This window comes from Caretta caretta, chromosome 7, assembly GCF_965140235.1.
Source record: "Caretta caretta isolate rCarCar2 chromosome 7, rCarCar1.hap1, whole genome shotgun sequence".
In the NCBI taxonomy this organism is placed as follows: Eukaryota; Metazoa; Chordata; order Testudines; family Cheloniidae; genus Caretta; species Caretta caretta.
Window position 1 is genome coordinate 11144459 of NC_134212.1, and position 17187 is coordinate 11161645.

The window sequence follows — 17187 nt, forward strand, 5'->3', positions numbered from 1 at the left end:
GAAGGACGAAATAAGGCTGCCCTCCCCAGAAACCTTTTGCAAAGGCAGAACCGCAAATGCCAGGGCAAAGTAATCCTTTCACATGCTTGCTTTTAAACCATGTATAGCATTTTAAAAGGTACACTCACCAGAGGTCCCTTCTCCGCCTGCTGAGTCCAGGAGGCAGCCTTGGGTGGGTTCGGGGGGTACTGGCTCCAGGTCTAGGGTGAGAAACAGTTCCTGGCTGTCGGGAAAACCGGTTTCTCCGCTTGCTTGCTGTGAGCTATCTACAACCTCCTCCTCATCATCTTCTTCGTCCCCAAAACCTACTTCTGTATTGCCTCCATCTCCATTGAAGGAGTCAAACAACACGGCTGGGGTAGTGGTGGCTGAACCCCCTAAAATGGCATGCAGCTCATCATAGAAGCGGCATGTTTGGGGCTCTGACCCAGAGCGGCCGTTCGCCTCTCTGGTTTTCTGGTAGGCTTGCCTCAGCTCCTTCAGTTTCACGCGGCACTGCTTCGGGTCCCTGTTATGGCCTCTGTCCTTCATGCCCTGGGAGATTTTCAGAAAGGTTTTGGCATTTCGAAAACTGGAACGGAGTTCTGATAGCACGGATTCCTCTCCCCAAACAGCGATCAGATCCCGTACCTCCCGTTCAGTCCATGCTGGAGCTCTTTTGCGATTCTGGGACTCCATCATGGTCACCTCTGCTGATGAGCTCTGCATGGTCACCTGCAGCTTGCCACGCTGGCCAAACAGGAAATGAGATTCAAAAGTTCGCGGTTCTTTTCCTGTCTACCTGGCCAGTGCATCTGAGTTGAGAGCGCTGTCCAGAGCGGTCAGAATGGAGCACTCTGGGATAGCTCCCGGAGGCCAATACCATCGAATTGTGTCCACAGTACCCCAAATTCGAGCCGGCAACGTCGATTTAAGCGCTAATCCACTTGTCAGGGGTGGAGTAAGGAAATCGATTTTAAGAGCCCTTTAAGTCGAAATAAAGGGCTTCATTGTGTGGACGGGTGCAGGTTTAAATCGATTTAACGCTGCTAAATTCGATCTAAAGTCCTAGTGTAGACCAGGGCTTAAGAACTTAATGTCAGAAGGGGGCATATTCTAAGGCCTGCCTGGCCCCTCTCTCTTCCCCAGATCTAGCACAGGCTGCCTTTGACAGTGAGACCAACAACCTGACCTCCCCCTTTCCATATGGAGGCCCTACGTCAGTGAGGAAGAGCCGGAAGGAGGCTGATCTAAGCCCACATTCCCTGGTGCTACCTCTCCTCTCAGCACCAACTCCAGAAAAGACCAGGCAGAAGACTAGGGTCTCCCAGGCTCCTCCCCATGATCATCTTCACAGCCTGGTAGACCCTGGGTGCCACAGGAATCATTCAGTTTTGAAATCTCAGCTCTGCATTCTATATTTAATTCCCTGATCTGTGTCTCCCTTACCCGCCAAAACTCCTTGGATACCCAACCTCCTTCTCCATGTTCACCCACCTTTCTCAGTCCTTTCCTTCCCTTTTACAAAATACACCAGCTTTTAATTCCCAGGCTACGGAGTGACCATTTTCAAGAGTGCGTGCAGGAGTGGGTCGTCAGTTTTCAAACAGGTATCCGCAGCTGGGATGACAAAGTTGATTTAGAAAGGAGGAGGGTATTTGGAACTTCATTCCTATTGAAGAATTTTATGCTGCTGCCCATCACCCTAGTATGAGCATCTTTCTTATAAAATCAATAATGAAGTCCCTACTAGACTTCACAGAGTCTCCGTCTCTCCTCCATTTTAGGGGTAAAAAAACTGCTTTTTTCCTCATAAGAGGATTTTTAAAATGAGGACTGTAGGAGAACGATTATGAAGGGCAAGGTTTCATTTCTCTATTTAAATCAACATAGATATTAGGGAAGGAAGCATCTGCTGATAATGGGCTAACCATGTTCTGCCTATTTATTTATAATTAGCGTACTATCTGAGTGCCCTTAGGAATCCAGGACACCATCATGCCACCAGGGATCCACATTTGTTTTATTTAAGGCTTATAACTAAGGATGGGAGTTTGTGATGGTGGTCATGGATTCCATGACTTTCCGTGACCTCCGTGACTTCTGCAGTGTGAGCTGTCCATGACTTTTACTAAAAATACCCATGACTAAAACGCAGCCTTACTTATAACCACAGTATCGAAGTTATCAGGATTAAGGCTCTATATTTGTAACAGTGTGGCTTTCATGACCAATGCTTATGGTCTTTCACATTTTATGAAATAATCTAAAAGTCATAGTCTTTGTCATCCTACTTAGTGAACTTACTATTGAGCAAGATTCCATGATTAATTTACAAATCTGTCTCTATGTGGTCTCCTTCCAGTATAGTAAAATTTCATGTTTTTATACCTTTTAAAAATGTTACACAACATTGTTGTTTGCAGTGTAGCCGCGCTGGTCTCAGGGTATTAGAAAGAGGAGGTGGGTGAGGTAATATCTTTTATTGGACCAACTCCTGTTGGGAGAAAACACAAGTTTTTGAGCTATACAGAGTTCTTCGAGTCTGAGAAAGATATTACCTGTCCAACCTTGTTTCTCTTATACAACACTGTAGTTTTTATCATATTAAAGAATTGAGTACTTGACTTCTTACAATTCCTATCAAAACAGCTTATTAGAATATTGTGACATGACTTTTCTTTAAAACTAAAATTATTACCAGATAATACCATGAAGATTCAGATATTTTGCAATGATAAACAACCGGCCTAAAACTGTGATACCAAATCAAAACCATGTACACAAACTTCCCATAATTGGTAGCACAGGCACTTTAACAAGTCTAAATATAAAAGCAAAGCAGGACAATTAAGTAAGAGCCAAATCAAACAAACAACATCTTACAAAGTCCTCAGTAAGCTGCCAAACTGAGGCTGTGGTAGACTGTCAATCAGAATGAGTTTCGAAGTTCAGGCCCTGTACTGAGAAAGCCAAAGTGCCAGTCCTGGAAAGTTCGACAACAGGGCCAACAGTGAGAGCATCCCAGTTGATTTTATCTTTATGGCATAACTAATGTGAGGCACTCACTTAGGGTATATGCCTAACTTAACATGCTACAGCAGCAAAGCTGAAGCACTGCAGTGGTTAATCCACTTCACCGAGATGTGGTAACTAGAATCCTTCCATTGACCTATCTACATCGTGTGTGTGTGTGAGTGTGTGAGTGAGTGTGTGTGTGTGAGAGACAGAGAGAGAGAGAGGTTTTCAGCGTAGACCAGGAGGATCTACTAAATTCAATACAACTACACACACCTAAGTTAAGCACATGAATACATCTTTTCAGCCTCAGGGCCTTAAATAGTTGGGTCCCACAGCATTCACTGCTAACCTTTAAATGCAAACAGGGAGTCTTTAAGGGTAGCCCTAACAGAAGGACGTTACAGTCATCCTGGCTGGAGGTAACAAAGACATGGATGCCATTGTGAGGCTTGCATTAAAGTAGTACGGTCATAACCTCTTGGTAGTTACAGATGGAAAAAGGCATTATACACCACCGCTGCTTCCTGAGAATCTACGAGCAGTGATGGATCCCAATAGGATCCAGGGGCTATGAATCATGTTGGTGAACAGCAGGCAATTCCTATATGGAGTGTATTCCAGATGCAAATACTACATTAAGAGAAGGATTAAATCAAGCAAGACATATCAGACATGCCTCTGGAGAGACTGCTCCCGACCAAATCAGTCAGTCTGTTCATTTGAGATGGTCTGCAAACCAAAAGAAAACTTTCAAAAACCTGAATCTCTATCCTCAAAGGAACAAACCTGCTATGATACATATCCAAAATGAAAGGAGTCTGTTTTCCCATTTTGAGCAAGAAATGACAACAGACCAACAAAGGTTAAACCAGATGAGGCAAGTTGTAAACTGTTAGTTAAAATGAGTTTGTGCTTTTAATTTCCCACCACCACCGCCAAACAGTCACAAGTAAGGCTGCAGGTTTGTCAGGGCATTAAAAATGTCATGAATACCATCCGTTTGTCCGTGCCTTTTTCTTGTATCTGTGATTTTAATAAACTCATTCTGCAGTGCTGGCTTCTGGCCTGTGGCGCTGGGCCTGGATTCCTGTTCCAGGTATTACGAGCTGGAACCAAGGGCTGCAGCGCTGCTCAGGTTTGGCCCTGCCACTCCTCCATAATGACAGGAGTTGCCGCTGCAGGGCAGGCTCATTTTTCAGCCCCTCCCAGAGTCTCCCACCTCTGGGTCAGGACTTTACATCTCCCCGCCCCGCATAGCTCCACCACTTTAAATGGCACTCCCAGGACATTACACATCACTTTCCCTTATACAGTGACTTTTACTAACTTGACCATGATTTTGATGAATTCCAAGACAAATCTGCCCTCCTAAATCATTACTGAAAGTCATATGGAGTTTTCACTGTGCTTACCTTCTATACATTCTTACACATAATTTTCTTCAGAAGTCCTTTCATCAATGTGAATAAAATTCACAATACTGCACACTGCCTTACCTGTATTGGAATGAGAGCTTCAATTATTCTCATAGGGCAAGAGCAAAAGGCACTGCAAAGTCTGTTTTCAAAATAGCATGGTTTAAGGCTAAGAGCAGGCCAATTTTCTTCCATTCATGAAATATTTCACACAGCAACTCAATGTGGTTAGAAACAATAGTAAACCAATAGTTATTCTCCATCACTGTTCTATGCCAGTACATAATGTGTGTGGGGGGGGATTTCTGTTTTTCAAAAAATAAAACCATGATTTAAAAAAAATGGGGGGGGGGGGAAGAGACCAAGGATCACCTCAGCTATCTCACACATTGAAATTACAACTTCCCACGTCTACATCAGGATTTTAAAATAGGAGCCATCATGTTTTTAAAAAGGCAACACCCAGCACTTTTTCCTGGTCAAGCCCTCAGAGGGACTGACAACTCAATAGCATTAGAGAGATGGGCACTGCAGACAACACAGAGAATACAGAAGAACCTCAGAGATATGAACACCAGAGTTATGAACTGACATGGGTGTAATTTGGGAGGGGGCACTGCCCAACCAAGCAGAGGCGGGGGGGGCGGAGGGGGCACACAGGGCTGAGTCACTGCCTCCACCCTCGATTTTTGCGAGCACTGAGCTGCTCATGGTTTTCTCTACTCGGCCTGCTGGGGAAGGGGGAATCTGTTGTTCCCACACTGCACTTCTGCACCCCTTGGCATGTTACCAGCTCACCCGGGTGGGGAGCATAGGGAGTGGGACGGAGCCTCTTCTGCTGGGTGAGGGAGGGTGGCTGCTCCAGCTCACTGCCTGTGCACCTGGACACCGCCTCCTAGTGTCACTCATCCTCCCCTTCTGTGTGTGCTGGACGCCTTGCATGGTCACCATCCTACTTCCTGTACAATGCTGAATGACAGCGGTGGGGCAGGGCAAGGGAGGTGGGGTGGGACAGTAGAAATGGGAGAAGGAGAGTGGGGTAGTGGGTTAGGGTTAGCATTTTTCTTCTGCACAGTAAGTTTCAAAGCTGTATTAAGTCAATGTTCAGTTGTGATCTTTTGAAAGAACCATAATGTTTTGTTCAGAGTTCTGAACAACCTCCATTCCCGAGTTGTTTGTAACTCTGAGGCTCTGCTGCTTCCAAATGTAATCTCTAGTTGCTAACAAAAGTGCTGTGGGGAAGCCGAAGTTACAGTTCAATAACTGCAGGGAGAAGCATCCACCTTCTTTGCCATGCCTAGTGTCTTGGCTGAATTCCAGTTTGAGCAATTGAACTATATTCTGCCTATCTATATCTCATCCTCCCCCTGCAGTTGCAATTCTATCCAACAGTCTTCGCTTCCTGTCCTAAGCAGTTGTGTAGGGAGTTGCTTATGCGCTTAGATAGACTTCTCTGTGACCAGTTCAGTAACTCCTGTATACAAAGTTTGTAAAGTACGGCAATCTTTCGAAATGAGGCTATCATCATACAGTGTAAGATTATTTCATAAGAACATCAAAACAGCCATCCTGGGTCAGACCAATGGTCCATCTAGCCCAATACCCAGTCTTCTGATAGTAGCCAATGCCAGGTGCTTCAGAGGGAATGAACAGAATAGGTGATATATCAGCTGATCCATCCCCTATCAACCAATCCCAGTGTCTGGCAAACAGAGACTAGGGGCACTTCAGAGCAAGGTTTTGCATCTCTGCCCATCCTGGCTAATAGCCATTGATGGACCTATCTTCCATGAACTTATCTAGTTCTTTTTTGAACTCCGTTATCATCTTGGCTTTCACAACATCCTCTGGCAAAGAGTTCCATAAGTTGACTGTGAATTCTGTGAAGAAATACTTCCTTTTGTTTGTTTTAAACCTACTGCCTATTAATTTCATTTGGTGATCCCTAGTTCCTGAATTATGAGGAGTAAATAACATTTCCTTATTTACTTTCTCTACACCAGTCATGATTTTATAGATCTTTAGCATATCCCCTCTTAGTCGTCTCTTTTCCAAGCTGAAAAGTCCCCGTCTTATTCTTATTATTTCACAGTTAACTTACACTTCCTCCAGTTAATTAAGTACATCTACTACAGGACAGAAATAATAGTACAAATTAGCACATTCTATTTCCACTAGGATACTGATGAGCATAAAGTGTAAGAAATCAGTAAGAAGAAATTGGTACACTATACAAAAATTACACAGGTCTTGGGGAGGGAGAGAGAGAGGCTTAGTTTAAAAAATTTAAAATTAGGGCATCAGAAAACAGCACAAATATATCCATCCTCTTCTTAATGAAGAAAGACTGAACGCACAAGTCTTTCACCTCTTAAAAGAAAACCAAAGATACAGAAGAGATCTGAAACCCTTGGTGTTGTCATTATAAAAAACTCTTCATGTCATTAAAAATGCAGTCTTCATATCAAAACTACTGTGGTTCACACACTACATGAAAACTAAAAGAAAAGACACGTCGTAGTTTATAATCAAATAGGATATCCGTTTTCCAGAAGTGTTACCTACATTTTTTTCTGCTGTTTTAAGCAAACAGAAACGCTCTATCCAGGTTAGGACATGAACAGAGTTAAACAGGAATTCAGAAACTAACTACGTAGGTAACAAGGAAAGAAACACCTTCCTTACGTGGCTCCCAAATCTGCAACGTACGGTAATTTACAGACTGTATTAATTCCCTGTTGCAATGTCCTCCAAACATCCAACGGGTCATGCAATTAAGGAAAGTTCTGTTTCAGCAAGAAAAAAAACTTTAGAGTTTTTTTTTTCCATGTAACAAGTGTTCCTGTATTAATTCCAATGATTAGTCCCATGTCAAAGCATTAGTCTTGAGAATTTAAAGGAATTGAAAATACTGTTGATAGAACTTCTATATTGTATCTAAAGGAAGAAAAGTTTTCTTACAACTGAGACAAGTCTTACAAGTGCAAACATACACGTTCCACACCCAAGACTTTTGGGAAAGATGAGGAATAAGACAACTGGCTCCAATGTAAACCCCAAAAATGATGCCCGAACTGAAATATATATAAACAAATAAATAAATAAAAGGGCTATTTTAGATTTCTCATATGAAAAACACGATAGAAAATGAAACCACCTGTAAAGCATCACCAGAATTAAAATATTGAACCACTACCGTTTTATTAAGCACACAACATTCTTTTAGAAAAAACTGGTATTTTAAGACACTTTTGTGTCACTACAGCATTACTTACATTTCTCTGTAGTAAAGATAGTAATGTAAAAAGAGCCTCCCTTCCAAAGCCTTCCTTTGCCCATAATGCAAGGAAATAACTGCACAACTGCAATCTTTGCACAGGCTCAGATTCATGAAGCAGCACAGGAACATTCCACAGAAACGTTGAAGGATAAAAAAGAATTATTTGGTTCTTGTATGAATATGTTTTACATGAGTGGATTTGTCAATGTTAAGCCATATGTCAGGAATCATTTACCATTCTGCAGGAGCTAACTGATATGCCACCTGCACACTCATCATGTTCAACTAACCCTCTGAGTGACATTCAAACTGAGGAGGGAGGAGAAGAGACAAGAATACAAGACACCAAAAATGGTTCTGAAACTCTCTGCCACTGTCTTCAACTCAATAATGTAATCAATAAGCTACTGTTTGGGCTATAAATCTAGTACTGAAACTCCAAATTGGTACTTTGCACAAGAACAGGGGAAACATTAGGATGAGGTTTCTTGGGTTATTTTCACTTTTGTTTAAGCCTTCCGATTAAGTAAATGGTGAGAATTATTTAAGCCCCCTCCCCACCAATCACAGCATTTACCACAGGCTCAAAATTTATGATGCCTTTCAAAAATCACTATGAAAATGTACTAGCCTGGACACAAATTTCACTTGCCTGCTATTGCCAGAATGATGCAAAACTCATGAGATTTTACTTGCCTGTTTAAGAAAAAAAGTTGCTCATCAGCGGAATTCAGCAAGGCTGTGATAGAATGAGGAGCTACCAGCAACTGGGAAGACCATAATCAAATGTTCAGATTTACAATACAAATAGGTAATAGATTTATTTTAAATACTTCCTCAAATTTATGACTGTTTGTTAAGCTAAGTGAACCTTCTGAATCAAGTATCAGAACATACTAATTATAGCAGTGAGCATTCCACAATATGGAGTACAAATGGGTCCAAAACCAAGCTAGACTTATTACGCAGGTTTCACAGAAGTTTGCAGAACTACTGCTAATGGCTAGCACCATATGTCATTGTTTTAACTCAGACTCAGAACTGAGAAGTACAGATGGGATCTATTACAACATCAACCATATCTGAAGTAGAGTAATATTTGAATTAACACGATTTACACAAATACTTTAAAACAACTTCTAATATGTCTCAGACTGACTTCTCAAGTTTAAAAATTGTCAAGGTTATATCACACCTTAATTTATCTTGACAGTTGTTCCCATCTGGAAGCATTTGTCGCAAGCATTTCAGCCACTTCAAACAAGAAGGTTCAAGCTAATTTAAAATGCTTCAACTCAGTGTTTCTCCAGCCTAGCCTTGGAAGGGGACAGACTGTGTCCCTTTTGGAGGTAGAGGAGCCCCATACTTGTTCAGGGAGAGGAGAATATGCCAGAGAGGGATGGGAAAAGCTGCATGTTCTCATGTTTATCTCCTACTGCAAATGTGCTCCCCAGGCTTCGGGTATAGCAGTGGATGGCTGCTTGAAAGCTGCCTGGCTTCCCTCCATGATCCCACAGCTGTCCCTATTACAGTGGGTTGCTGAAGAATTTCACATGTAAGCCGCAGGCTCTGACAGCAGCAGCCTGCCAAACTTTTCTCTGCTCCCACAGCGCTCATCTCAGTCATTAGAGCACATGCAGCCCAGCCATGAATGAATAGTACCAAGTCTCAACTACAAACAGCATGTGGCTGTCTGCTGAAGGAAAAGGAAGGAGGAAGAGGAAGAGAAACAAAAACAGGGGGAAAAGATGGCAACACTATCCTCCAGAGAAAAAAAGGAAAAAAACAGGACAGGAAAAAGAAAAAGGTCAGGGGAGAGAGAGACTACTGAGAGAAAAAGGATAAACACTGATAACTGCGCCAGAGCACAGTGAGAAGGGACGCTGGGAATGGCAAACATCTTGCCCAAGAGTTGCTATAACAAAACAATGTGTTCTTCCCTAGACTCCCCAACATAAATGTTTCCAATTTTAAGTCCTTATTTCCATAGCCTGTATTAATCACGTCACAAAACAAAATCAGTATTTTTTAAAAAAGTTTTAGAAGTATGGTCCTGGGTTACTCATGTCAAAATATGTATGACATACAAGTTTCAGTGTTCTAACATATTAAGTAGTACTGTTGTGATCCCTGAGAACTACTCCTACCCTAAAAAAGACGTGAAGACAATTTAACAGGATATAATCTATAAAACCAACAGATAAGCAATAAGGCATGACAACCATGCCCGGATAAATATAACAAATGTTGGATGGGATTCTAAAGGAGTTACAATGATCCCTTCAAAATTACTTTATCAAGGTTACTAGGTTCACAATTTGACATTTTTGATAACATATATGCTTTCCAGATATGCACCACTTTTATTACTAAATTTAGGGATGGATTCAAATTATGAAATGTGGTGAATTTATTGCCATAGAGAATGAAATCTTTTTGATCAACGAAGTCAAGTACAGCATTAACTCAAACTTCCCCACATACTTCCCTAGCCATGCGCCTCAACCCTGATTCATGGGACCACTTTTTAAATTCTCCCCATACCCACATTCTTAAATATTGGCCTGAAGTCAATGCTGTCAGTTGGGTCTGAAACAGCTTTTGAATCTGCCAGTGGTGATCCCTGGCAGGAAAATCAACTAGCTGTTCCATCCAGGCCAGTCACTCTTGGGAGAGCCATGGTTAAAGTTACACATAACAGTAGATCTTCAGAGTTACAAACTGACTGGTCAACCACACCCCTCATTTGGAACTGGAATTATGCACTCAGACAGAGATCAAAAAAAGCAAACCCTGTACAGTATAGTACTGTGTTAAACATGAACCACTCAAAAAATAAAAGAAAAGGAATACTTGAGGCACCTTAGAGACTAACCAATTTTTGCGAATACAGACTAACACGGCTGTTCCTCTGAAACCTGTCAAAAAATAAAGGGAAAGTTTGACAAAGAAAGAAAACTGTTTCTGTGCTTGTTTTATTTAAGTTAAGATGGTTAAAAGCAGCATTTTCCTTCTGCATAGTAAATACTTTTGAAAGAACAATCATAATGTTTTGTTCAGAGTTATGAACATTTCAGAGTTACAAACAACCTCAGGTCCCAAGGTGTTCATAACTCTGAGGTTCTACTATAAACATACCTTTGGAGAAGCATGGATATTTACATTTCTGCTTCCAATGTCATTATGTCACTACAAATATACCTGCTTCAAGTAATGGGTAGGTCTTGCTTAAAATGACTGAGAAAGGAGCATGGAGATTGATTTCTGCTGTAATACTACATGGCAAGCTGGGATACACTGGCAGATCACAGTAAAGTTTTACACTCACAACATATTGGGACACCTTACACATATAGATAAGCAAAGGAGCACTGCCTTCACCCTATCATTCATTGTTAAGCACTACATTCATCATAAACAGGTAAAACTGGAAAGTTTACCTGTTCAAAGACAGATACACCAAACGATGTTTTCCTATTACACTTCCTACATTTCTTAGGATTCCATTTGAAAACCAAGTAAGAATCCAGTTATAAAAGACATGTTTTCTCCAAGCACTTCAGATGCTAAAAGTTTTACTCAAATGAAGGGCATTTTGACTTTAGATCAAGTGAAAATCTCTTTAAGAGAGGATCAACGATAGATTTCACTTGATATGAAAACAAAGCTTTAGTCCTTCAAGTAACAGTAATTTTATAAACAAAGTTCCAGTTTATAGGACAAAGGCAATTTATGTCACATATTTCTGGCACAATTTGTAAGGAAATTTGGTTTGTCAATGGTTATGTTATTTTAAGAGGAAAATTTACCACTCAAGGTGTCAGTTTGCTTCTTTCAAAAATGAAATATGAGATTAAGAATTCCTGTAAATACCTTTATCAGCAGAAGACAGGGTGAATAAAAGTCAATAGTTTAAAAAAAATTTAAAACAGATTTTTATTAAAAACTGATTTTTTTGATAAAATGCTTTTTGAGGAAAAAATCTACCTATCTAAAGATAGTTCTAACTAAGATACATTATAGCTCAAAGATATCATCATGGAATAGGGATTATAAACTCTAACTCTATAGTATGAGACAATATATTCATGTAATGTTTAAGAAAAGTTTTGTAAATGAGTTCCAACAGTTCATGGATTAGGGACTCCACCTTATGGGGTTCCAGGGGCTTCTGTATAGATTACTTAGGTTAATCTTTCTATCTACCCAATGGGATTCAGTGCTCACTCTAGAAGATACCATCAGAGATGCTCAGTTTTGCAGTTCTCAAACTGTGGATTTGTGTCTCCAGAGATGATATGCTTGAAAACAGCAAAAATGTTTTCAATTAATTTATTAATTAAATAATACATAGAGATGAGAAACAACAGACCTCAACCCTATTGTCCTCTGCAAATTTGTGTACACAGAATCAATCCCTTACCTCTCTCTAAAAGTGCAATGGTTCAAAAAGTTCAATGAACAGAAGATTGTTGGGGGCGGAATGGATCTGGACAAGAAGTCTGGAGATAAATGTGAGAAGGGAGGGACAGGCAGTAGAAACAAAAGTGAAACTCTGAACAGCATATTCCAGAAGCCTTGAGGTCTTTTTGAGTGTAGCCTTCATTGATTTGCAATCTACCATACCATTCTCTCACTAGAAGGGAAAACCTATAATGGCAGCAGGTTGCAAGAGAGACCCAATTTGGGACTAAGAACCATTCAAGAAATATATGTTTGCAGATGATGTTTTAAAGAAAGTCACACCAGTGAACTTGTGGAAGTCACTTAAGCACTTGGATTCAGAGACTGCTGAAGTGATAATCTCACTTTTAAACAGCAGTAGCTTCTTCTGCTGGTGTAGAAAGAATATTTTCTTCCTTTTGACTAATTAATTCCAAACTGAGAAATCATTTGGGCCCTGAAAAAACAGGAAAGCTTGTTTTTCTTTTCCAGATTATGAACAAACAGGAAAATGAAGGTGAAGATGACTGCGTTAGCTGCAGAAGCCAATATTTTAAGTTTCTCAAGTTGACCTGGCTGACATAGTTGATTTAATTTTTCTTTTAATATTTCATTTAACTATTTTAGTTAAAACAATTTTAAAAACTTGAATGTTTAACTAAATTCAAAAATTCATATTGTTTTGTTAAAATATTATGTGTTTGCTGTTGAAGAAAAAAATCCAGAACACATAACGTTGTTGTTTTAGTTAAATAAAACAATTTAAATGTCTGTCTGGTGATGTTCTCCTCCTAATACAGTATGGCAAGAAATCCTCCAAATATTAACGATTAACCTGTTAAATTGGAGATAGTTTGCCTCCCAATGACTTCATAAATATCTGCTTCAATTACCTGTGGTAAATGAAACAACCAAAGAATCATTCATTTTCTGATATAGCTGTAAAACTAATCTGAAAAGTTTTCAAAATAAATCACTTAAAAAATGTATAGTGTGTACCTTCTAAAAATGAAACCTACATCTATCGCTGAGTTGTGAAGATTATGTATTAAGGTTATAACAACCAACAAGAATGCACTTTTATGTAGAAATCTATGATTAAATCGAGTCTTCCTAACTAGTGATTTAAAACAAATCCACCCTGGCAGAGAACAATGCATAGCATACCTGTATGTATCCTGTATTTTCAAATTTGCACCAACACATTTAAGTACTATCAATATAGGTGCTGCTAGAACAGCTATTAAAAATACAGGACACTGTGTATCCCTGCTTGCTAATTTTATTCTTAATGGGCTTGAGGATGTGGCCCAATGTTTGCTGGATGTGGCCCCAATGTTTGCTGAAAGTTTACAGGGAGCTTCAGAACGCATTGCTATGCTCAGTTGAAAACCTTCCTCTTTCTCTCCTCCTGTCCTTTTACTTCATAAACAATCAATTCCTCACTTACGGAGTCCTAATCCTAATTGTCCACATGTACCAAACAAACTGTCCAATAAGGAAAAACAACTTTCTTCATAATTATAAATTATAAACAAAATTAGCACCACAAAGAACAATCCTACACAATAGAAAGCCAGGAATAATTAATTTAAGTAGCAGCATTTTTGAGCACTCTCAGAAGTCACCTCCTGACCTATATTCAAGGTATTTGTCCACAATGCAAAATTATCATTTTTAGGAAAAACTGCTTGCTTAAAGTGAGCCTAAGTAGTATAACGTTAATTCCATTGTATTTGTCCAGCAGACTGAATATTTACGTATTTTACTTGTCACCATTGCTTTGCCACTATTATAACATGCCAAATATTTTAAATACATTTATGTGCCATATGTATAACATCTTTTAATCTCTTTCATTCTGATGCATGCACTAAAGAAGAGTGGAAGCCAGCAAATTTCAGATTGAAGGTTTGTTTTCTTTTTAATTCTAAAAGCACATTTCTGGTGCAACATTCTGAAGTGGATAGTCTTGTTGAGAACTAACAGTTAAACTATGAACTTGTGCCAGCTGTAAATCACTCCAACCATCCTGGCACCATCATTTAAAGTCATTTTCCATTTAAAGAGTCTCACATCAATGCCAGTATAGCCTTTCATTACCCATCCCACTTAATACCCGCAATCTCTCCACAGATCACTTGTTCAGTCTCCACTGACCAAGGAGTATACAGAGACTGATGTGTGGATTATTGGGATTCCTAATGCTTTTTTCCCCTGCTGGCTAAATGCTGAACACTTGGCAGTGTGCCTGACCCACAACACGTATGGACTTGTCAGCCCAATACAATGTGTCATCTGGAAAGTCTCAGACTGAAGTAGAACTAAACAACGCCTGATTAGCAACAGCCTCAGGCTTCCAAAACTTCCAACTATTAAAGTTTCAAATCGTGGTCCAAAAAGATAGGGGCGTGAATATTTGGGGTTTTTCTCCCCCTAGTTTTATGGAGTGAGGGGTGGATGAATAGATTGTGATAAGAACAAGAACAAAATTGAGCCTTATATTGCTATAACAAAGCATGCAAACACAAATAAACAAATGGAAGTTGAATGCAGTATATTTCCTTTTCAACAGCAAAAAGCATTCAGAATTTGGAAGTAAGAATTCTGTTTTGAAATTACTTTGTATGTAACTCATCTTCTTAATTGTATAATTATAGAAAAGGTTCAATGGAATGATCTCAAAAGTGAATTCTGACTGAAATGGTTATCACTAACAGCATTAACATGTAGCTATTTAAAAAAGTTCTTATACCATCTCTTGATTGGGGACTGAAGGAGGAGATGGAAATCAGACACAAAAATTCTGAGTATAGACATGGTCCTTGCCATTAAGAGTTTACAACTGAAAAGAACAACCATACTGGATCAGATCAATGGTCCATTTAGCCCATTATCCTGCCTTCTGACAGCAGCCAGTGCCAGACGCTTCAGAAGGAATGAAGAGAACAGGACAATTCCGAATGATCCATCCCATCCATCCAGTCCCAGGTTCCGGCAGTCAGAGGTTTAGGGACACCCAGAGCACAGGTTTACATCCCTGACCATCTTGGTTAGTACCCATTGGTGGACCTATCCTCCACGAATTAATCTAATTCTTTTTTTAACCCAGTTATAGTTTTGGTTTTCACAACATCCCCTGACAATGAGTTCCACACGTTAACTGTGTGTTTTGTGAAGAAGTGCATCCTTTTGTTTTAAGCCTGCTGCGTATTAATTTCATTGGGTGACCCCCTGATTCTTGTTTTATGTGACGGGGTGAATATTCACTTTCTCCACATCTTTCATGATTTTATGAACCTCTATCATATCCCCTTCTTTGTGATCTCTTTTCTAAACTGAACCGTCCACGTCTTTTTACTCTCTCTTCATATGGAAGCTGCTTCATAACTCCTTACTCACTTTTGTTGCCCTTCTCTGTACCTTTTCCAATCCCAATATAATTTTTTTTTTTGAGATGGGGTGACCAGAACTGCACAATATTCAATGTGTGGGCATACAATGGATCGATACAGTACCATTATGATATTTTCTGTCTTATTATCTGTCCTGGTCTTAATGATTCCTAATGGTCTGTTATCTATTTTGACTGCCACTGCATATTGAACAGATATTTTCAGAGAACTATACATAAGGACTCCAAGATCTCTTTTCTTGAGTGGTAACAGCTTATTTAGAGCCCACAAATTTGTACATATAGTTGGGATTAAGTTTTCCTATGTGCATTACTTTGCATTTATCAACACTGATGAAGGACACCTACATGAAGGGCAGAGGAAAGGGATGCATCATACAGACAATATGATCGGACTGCTGGTAGACAGATGTGATGTAAACAGGCATTACCAAAGTAAGGGGATAAATAATGAAACTTGCTTAAATTTGAGTGCTTTGTACATGAATGACATATTGAAAGTTCAGAAACAACTGAACAAATGAAATACTGTATTTGGAAATAAAACAACATATGCTGAAAAGCCCAAACACAGCATGTGAAAGTCCCCTCAGAAATAACTCAGACATAGGCAGATATATAAAGTAGGATTTTTTAGTTTGCACTGACTGGCAAACAGATCACAGATTACTGAATTTTGTGAATTAACGCAAAAGCAAAGAAACATAATAAAAAAAAATCTGAAACTCCATCACAAAATACACTTTATTTTGACAAGCATAGTATAGTTCTCGTTTTTTTTCTTATTAGCAAATGTACTATAATATATTTCAAAAAGGTAATACAATACCTTATCATAGCACAGCCATATTAAGTCTTTAAAGACTGAGAAGTGGTGAGTGACCACCAGCTTGGATTGGTCTGGGGTTTTTATGGCTATTTTAAGTGCTTATATGACACACACACACACCCCATAGCCAGGGTATCAGAGTGTCTCACAACCTATTAGCATATTTATCCTCAACATCCCTGTGAGGTAGGAAAATACTATTATCTTCATTTTACAGATGGGGAACTGAGGAACAAAGAGACTAAATGACTTACCTGAATTTCACATAAGATTTTGTGCAACAAGGAATTAAACTCAGGTTTTCCTGAGTCTCTGGCTAGTGCCCTAACAACTAGACCATCCTTCATCAGGTTGGGACAATTACTGCTGTCTGCAGCTTAACAAAAATGAGAGAGAGAGATTCTAACTTACTTATGTTGCTTCCTATATTAATTGCTTCCTGGGATTGGATAGCCAATCACTTATTTTTTACTAACTTCCTGGGGCTTGTGATGGTCTAGAAACAGTAACAAGTTCTTGCTGTATTATTTATTAATGAATCACATTGGATCTGATCCAGTGACCTACTGAGCATCTCCCAAGAGGTACTGCATGCCCTAGCTCGTAGTAACATCAGGTAGATTGGGGAGTGATTAGCAATTTACATGTCTCTTCCTAGTTTCAGGATAAACATACAAATTCATAAAGTAAATACACTGAAAAGACAAGAAAAACATTTTCTCACTAACTTCTCGGTTTTAATGATCTGGGTGCCCTTTTTAACAATAGCAGGTACAAACTTGTCAGACAAATGTGATTTTCATGT

At 39.5% G+C, this 17187-nt stretch overlaps 1 protein-coding gene and 1 long non-coding RNA gene across 2 annotated transcripts in view; both read right to left on the reverse strand.

Annotated features, from left to right (window-relative positions):
- Window positions 1-17187, reverse strand: part of RYBP (RING1 and YY1 binding protein) — a 72157-nt gene that overhangs the window by 23229 nt on the left and 31741 nt on the right. The gene's annotated exons all lie outside the window — the stretch shown is intronic.
- LOC142072676 (uncharacterized) lies at window positions 2371-4492 on the reverse strand. Its single transcript, XR_012669184.1, has 2 exons — window positions 4413-4492; window positions 2371-2476 (listed from the first exon to the last, which is right to left on the reverse strand). It is a non-coding gene; the product is annotated as an uncharacterized LOC142072676 (long non-coding RNA).